Source organism: Dromiciops gliroides, chromosome 2, assembly GCF_019393635.1.
Source record: "Dromiciops gliroides isolate mDroGli1 chromosome 2, mDroGli1.pri, whole genome shotgun sequence".
Classification (NCBI taxonomy): domain Eukaryota; kingdom Metazoa; phylum Chordata; class Mammalia; order Microbiotheria; family Microbiotheriidae; genus Dromiciops; species Dromiciops gliroides.
The window spans coordinates 344,928,558-344,934,944 of NC_057862.1; positions in this window are offsets into that span (position 1 = coordinate 344,928,558).

Below are 6,387 nucleotides of genomic sequence, written 5' to 3' on the forward strand. Positions count from 1 at the left end.
GGGAGGGGAGGGAACTTAACTCATGTGCTCTGGATCTTGCCAAAGATTCTCTCCCCACCCTGCTTCTGTCTCCCTGTGGACACTGTGTTTTACTCAGGTTCTTCTCAGTGACTGGGTTCACTGGGGCGGGAGGAGTTGGGTGTGGTGGATGGCAGGGCTCAGAGGCTGGCCAAGTTGGGGAACACCCAGTGGACAGTCTGGGCACCCAGACTCCATGGTACTCCTGTATCCCTCAGGGTCCTTTCCATGGCTCCAGAGACTTGGGCACTGTGCCTCACATACCTGGTGTCTGGAGGTGACAGCTTCCCTGCCGGTGGCTAATGAGAAGTTTGGGTGGGAACCTTGGCTGTGCATTATCCCTTCAATGGCCAGATTCTTAAGTCTGAGCCTGGGCCAATGCCCTGGTCCATGTGGTATAGTGCCAGATTTGAAGTCAGAGGAGCTGGGTTCAAATTCTGATTTCACCATTTCATCCATGTGTGCCATTGGGAAAAGTAATAATAATGACTAATATTTATATAGCACTTACTATATGTATCAGGCACTGTGCTAAGTGCTCTGTAATTATTATCTCATTTGATCCTCACAATAAACCTGGGAGGTAGATTCTATTATTATCATCCCCATTTTACAGATGAAGAAACTGAGGCAAACAGGTTAAGTGACTTGCCCAGGAGTCACACAGTTAGTAAGTATTGGAGGCCATACTAGAACTCAAGGATTAGTGCTCTACTATCTATAGAACTTTCTTTTTTTAAAATATGTAAAAAGTTTTGGTCCCTGTTCTCATTAATGATTCCTCTCTCAAGGTCATAACTCAAGGTAAAACGAATGATCCACCCTGGTCTTGGTTGCTTCAGTAAGCAATTTATTCACTTCAATCTGATGTAATTCAATTCAATAAAGATGCATTAAGTTCTTACTATGAGCAAGATGCTGTCCAAGTTCAGACCCTGAAGCCCAGACTACACGGATCAGTAGTTTTCTTTAGTCAGTGTTAGCCTGGCCAGCATTACTCCATTGAGTTTTATTGACCCTATTTGGTGTTATTCTGGTTATTAAAGTAAGAAGCCCACTTGCTTTTCCTTGCACACCATGTTCCATCTCTTACTTCTGCACTTTTGCCCAGGTTGTTCCTTATGCCTGGAATGCTGTTCTTTCTCTCCTTTGTTTCTTGGTATCCTTAACAGTCTTCAAGACTTAGGTTGCCTTGGACACAAGGCCTTTCCTGGTCCTCCCAGTTCAACCCAGCTTTCCTGCCCCCTACAATCAAGTCACTACGTTCACTTTATAGCTATTATGTATTAACTTATCTCTGTACAGGTTGTTCCCCACTTTGTCCCAAATATGAGCTCCTTGAGCACATTGACTATTTTCATTTTTGTCTTTGTCCCACCCCCACCCCAATGTCTTGCCCATGTATCTAGAAGTCACTCAATAAATGCTTTTGGGATTGGATTGAATTGAATGGTGTTGCTTCAGTCATCGTGCCCCTGGCTGGTGTTACCCTTATTCATTTGTGGTACCCTGGTTACTGTTACTCTGGTCATTGTTCCACTAGTCAGCATTGCTTTGGTGTGGACTTGTAGGTGGGTAAGCACTGCCTGGGGTCTTGGAGAGGCAGAGCAGACCCCGCTGTGCCTCGGCTCCCTTCTCCTCCTTTATTGAGCAAGTTGGGGGAGGTGAGTGGTGGGAAAGGAAGACGGGCCAGCCAGGAGAGCCTCAGCTTGTCAGCAGGAGGCACTTTCCAGTTTTATTTATTTTCGTATTTAAATCCTTTCCTATTGAGGGAACCCGTTCAGATGTTGGTAGTATGAAGAAAACAGACAAGCATTGTATTGGAGCCCCTTGCTCCTTCACAGAAGCAGCAGGCAAGGGCTTAGAAGCTCTTGACCCAGGGGATTGGAGGGGCCGGCTTTCATGCCTTGTCTGTCAGGAAGCTGACTGCCCCCCATAGCAAGCCAGAGGTCCTGCTCACAGTACTTAATCTACAGAGTTCCAAAGGCTAGGTGCTGGATGATCCTTCCCTCTTCCCTGTATCACCACTCTGTCCTCAGAACCCCAGTTATCAGTGGAAGACATCATGCCTGATAATGAATGGATTTTCCCAGTTGAGGTAGAAGTAGGGATCTCAGATCTTGGTGATAGAAGGAAGAGAGAAATGGAAGACCATGGATATAGAATATTGCATATACTTTCAGACTCAGAGGCACTGGTTAATTTTGCTAAACTTCTTAAAAAATTATTTTTTATTTTGTGGAGGCAATTGGGGTTAAGTGACTTGCCCAGGGTCACACAGCTAGTGTCTGAGGCTGGATTTAAACTCAGATCCTCCTGACTCCAGGGCCAGTGCTCTATCCAGTTTTGCTGAACTTAAGGGCCATCTGTTCCAATCTTGACTCAAATAGGTGTTCCCTCAACAACAGACAGAACTAGTGGCCACTCAGCTTTTGTTTGAAGACCTTCAGTGGTGGTAGTGGTGGTGGGGTATGGCTACTAGCTCTTGAGGCAGCCTGTTTCACTTCAGAATCACTTTTTATCTGTTAGCTTGTTTTGGTATGGTTTCCCAAGGGAGTCGCTAGTCCTATGTCTCAGAATTGCTACCAGTCCTTTAAGGTCTAACTCAAGTCCTCCATGTTCTGTCAAGTCCTCTCTGTATCCCCCAGTGCCCAGGAAATCTCTCCCTTCTCTGATCTTCTCTTCTTCACATACTGCATAGTTTGTCACATAATTATTCTCTGGTTGTTCCCTGAGTACTCTCAGCCTGATAGTAGGCAAGATCTTTGTCTTATACTTCCATGTATAAAAAGTGTACTTAGCATAGTATGGGGGAGGTGGTCAGCACTGACTATACAGATTCATTCCTGTGCCAAGGTTCTATAAGGCATTCCATTCCCAATACTCATTAGCCACGCACAGGGTACATCAGTTCTTTCACTCCCATCTTTCCACCCCTTCCACCCCATTCTCCTAAACTCCAGACCCCAGACTTTAAGCCATTTTTGTCCAACCTCCTCCCAGGAGCTGAAAGAGACCTTAGAAGTCCAGTGCAATTTCTTTATCTTAAAAATGGGGAAACTGAGGCCTGAAGAAATGAAGCAACCTGTTTAAAGTCACACTGCTACTTAGTAGGAGAGCTGGGACTAGAATTCATGATTCTAAACTCTCAGTTCAGTATCCTTTTCACTATATCAAACTGTTTCTTTACCAGGGGTGTGTGTGTGTGTGTGTGTGTGTGTGTGTGTGTGTGTGTGTGTGTGTGTGTGTGTGTGTGTGTGTGTGTGTACTTGGGCATGCACACTTTTTTTTTTTTTGGCAAGGCAATGAGGGTTAAGTGACTTACCCAGAGTCACATAGCTAGTAAGTGTCAAGTGTCTGAGGCCATATTTGAACTCAAGACTTCCTGACTCCAAGGCTGATACTCTCTCCACTGTACCACCCAGTTGCCTCTCGCACATGTTTTATATGTGTGGTGGGAGGTATATCCTAAGACTAGGACTTAGATGCTCTAGATATCTTGCTCTGCTAGGTGCTAGTTTTTTAAATCATATTTTATACTTTTTTGCTTTTATATTACTTATTTTCTTGTGACCAAAAAAACCCCCTCAAAAAACCAAAAAACCAAGACCATGTAGGAATGTCTAAACAAATTGTGGTATATGAATGTAATGAAATATTTATGTGCCATAAAAATAATGAATATGAAGGATTCAGAGAAGCATAGGAAGATGTAGATGAACTGATGCAAAACGAAGTCATCAGAACAAGAAAGATAACAAACACAGGTACTATAACAATGTAAATGGAAAGAAGAAAACAGAATGCTGGGTGATTCTAATGAGTCAACTCGGGCCCAGAGAAGAGATCAGAAAATATAGCTCCCTCTTTTCTTTGCAAAGGTAAGGGATTGTAAGTGTGTGACATTGCATATACTCTGAGATTGAGTTAATATATTGGTTTTGCTGAATTGTCTTTTCTCCTCCTCCTTCTCCTCTTCCTCCTCCTCCCCCTCCCCATTCTCCTCCTCCAGGCATTCCTATCAATTAACAAGCATTATTAAACACCTACTATGTGCCAGGCACTTTGCTAAGTCACTGGGGAGATCCATGCTACTTTCACCTTGTTTTGACCCCAGAGAGCTATTGACAAGGCAAGACCCAACACCTCCTGAGTATATACCATATTTCCTCCCACCCCCAAGAGTATCCCTCCTTCCCCTAGTCTGAATAAGGCAAGGGACAGTATCAGCCTCAGACAAAGAAGGAGGCTTCTTCACCCTGTGAAGCAGTCCCAGCTGTGGTGTGTGTGTCTGTGTGCGCGCATGTGCACACACACACACGTGCGTGCAGAGTTGGGTGGGGGCTCGCTGATGTCATATGGAGGAGCCCCATGGTCTCCCTGAGGCAGCAACAGAACCAGGGACACCCCGGCTCCAGCCCCAGCCCCAGCTGACATGGAAGGCTCTGCCAAGTTTCACGGCCCCAAGCACATTTTTATGGCTAAGGAATAATGAGAGGCAGGTGCATGATTGCACCGCCATGCCATGCTGTGCAGGACAGCGTGCATGTGTGTGCGTGAGTGTGTGTGTGTGTGTGTATGTGTGTGTGTGTGTGTATGCGTGTTTGTGCAGATGTGCCCTTGTGGATAGTTGCATATCTGTGGTGGGTTCTGTATATTATGTGTCATGTGTCTGCATACGTGGGTTTGCATGTGTGAGTGTGCAGCTGTCTGTCCATGCCAATGTGCGTGTTTACACGGCCTGGTTCTCCAAGGAGGGAAGCTTATTGAGTGATTGAAGAATAGTCTGAAAGCCACAATGAGGGACAAGAAGCATAGCAAGCAGCCCCTCTGCTTCACCCCAAAGATCTAGGGCAGCCAATAGAGTATTTTTCCATTGCATAGAGTAGTTAGAGATGTAATATTCTCAGGGGGGGAGAGCCTAACAATTGAGTAAGGAAATAGAAGGAACATTTTAAACCAAGTTTAAGGGCCAAGGAGAATATATAGAGATGGAAATTGGGCCTGAGAATGCAATGCCTTTCACTTCTCCCTTGTTCGTAGGCTCATAGATTTAGAGCTTGAAGGGACCCCGTATATCATCGAGTCTAACATTCCCATTCTATAGATAAGAAAACTGAGGCTGGAGCAACTAGGTGGTGCAGTGGATAGAGCACCGGCCCTGGATTCAGGAGGACCTGAGTTCAAAACCGGCTTCAGACCCATGACACTTACTAGCTGTGTGACCCTGGACAAGTCACTTAACCCCAATTGCCTCACCAAAAACAAAAAAACAAAAACCAAACAAACAAAAAAGAAAACTGAGGTCAACAGAGGTTAAGTGACTTGCCCAGAGTCAAAGTAAGATTTTAAAAAGTAAGATAAAAAAGCCAGGATTTTTGAAATCAGGTTAGGTCGTCTGATTCCAAATACCATACTTTTCACATTGTGTTGTATTTTCTCTTCCTCTTTCTCTAAAGTTTGTCTTGGGTGCCACCTCTTTCATGAAGCCTTCTCTGACTCCCCCAGGTGAAGATGAACCATGCCTCTTCAAATGGTCTTGGAGCATTGAGTCTGGTTTTTTCCTGTACCTTTATCGTTGTCTGCTTTGAGTCAAATTTACATGCCAGCTTCATGGCATAGAAGAAAGGTCACAGTATTTGGAGTCAAAAGGCCTTATGTTGAAATCTCAGCTCTGCCTCTTATTCACTGTTGTGTGATCTTGGGCAAGTCATTTTTTTTTCTTTGAGACTCAGTTTCCTCATCTGTAAAATGAGCAGGAAGGTTGGATTATGGGATCTCTAAAGTATCTCATAGTTCTAAATCCTTTGTTCCTGTGACTGCCCTCTGAGATTGGCAAACCAGGTATTCTTCCCATTTTTACAGATGAAGGAACTGAATCTTTGACAAGTAAGAGTCTTTCCCAAACTGAAAGCTATGGGAGATAATAGGTTCTTTGATTCTGGAGGTTTTGAGTAGAGGTTGGATGACCACCTTCTGGGTTTGTTTTAATACAGATTCTTTTTTGCAAATGGGTACCTACCACTACAGGGGCAGCTAGGTAGCACAGTGGATAGAGTGCTCAACTTGGAATCAGGAAGACTCATCTTCCTGAGTTCAAACCCAGCCTCTGATGCTTACTAGCTAGCTATGTGACCCTGGGCAGGTCACTTAACCGCATTTGCCTCAGGTTCCTCATCTGTAAAATAAGCTGGAGAAGGAAATGGTGAGCCATTCCAGTATTTCATTTATTTATTTATTTATTTTGGCGGGGCAATGGGGATTAAGTGACTTGCCCAGGGGCACACAGCTAGTAAATGTCAAGTGTCTGAGGCTGGATTTGAACTCAGGTCTTCCTGAATCCAGGGCCGGTGCTCTATCCACTGTGTC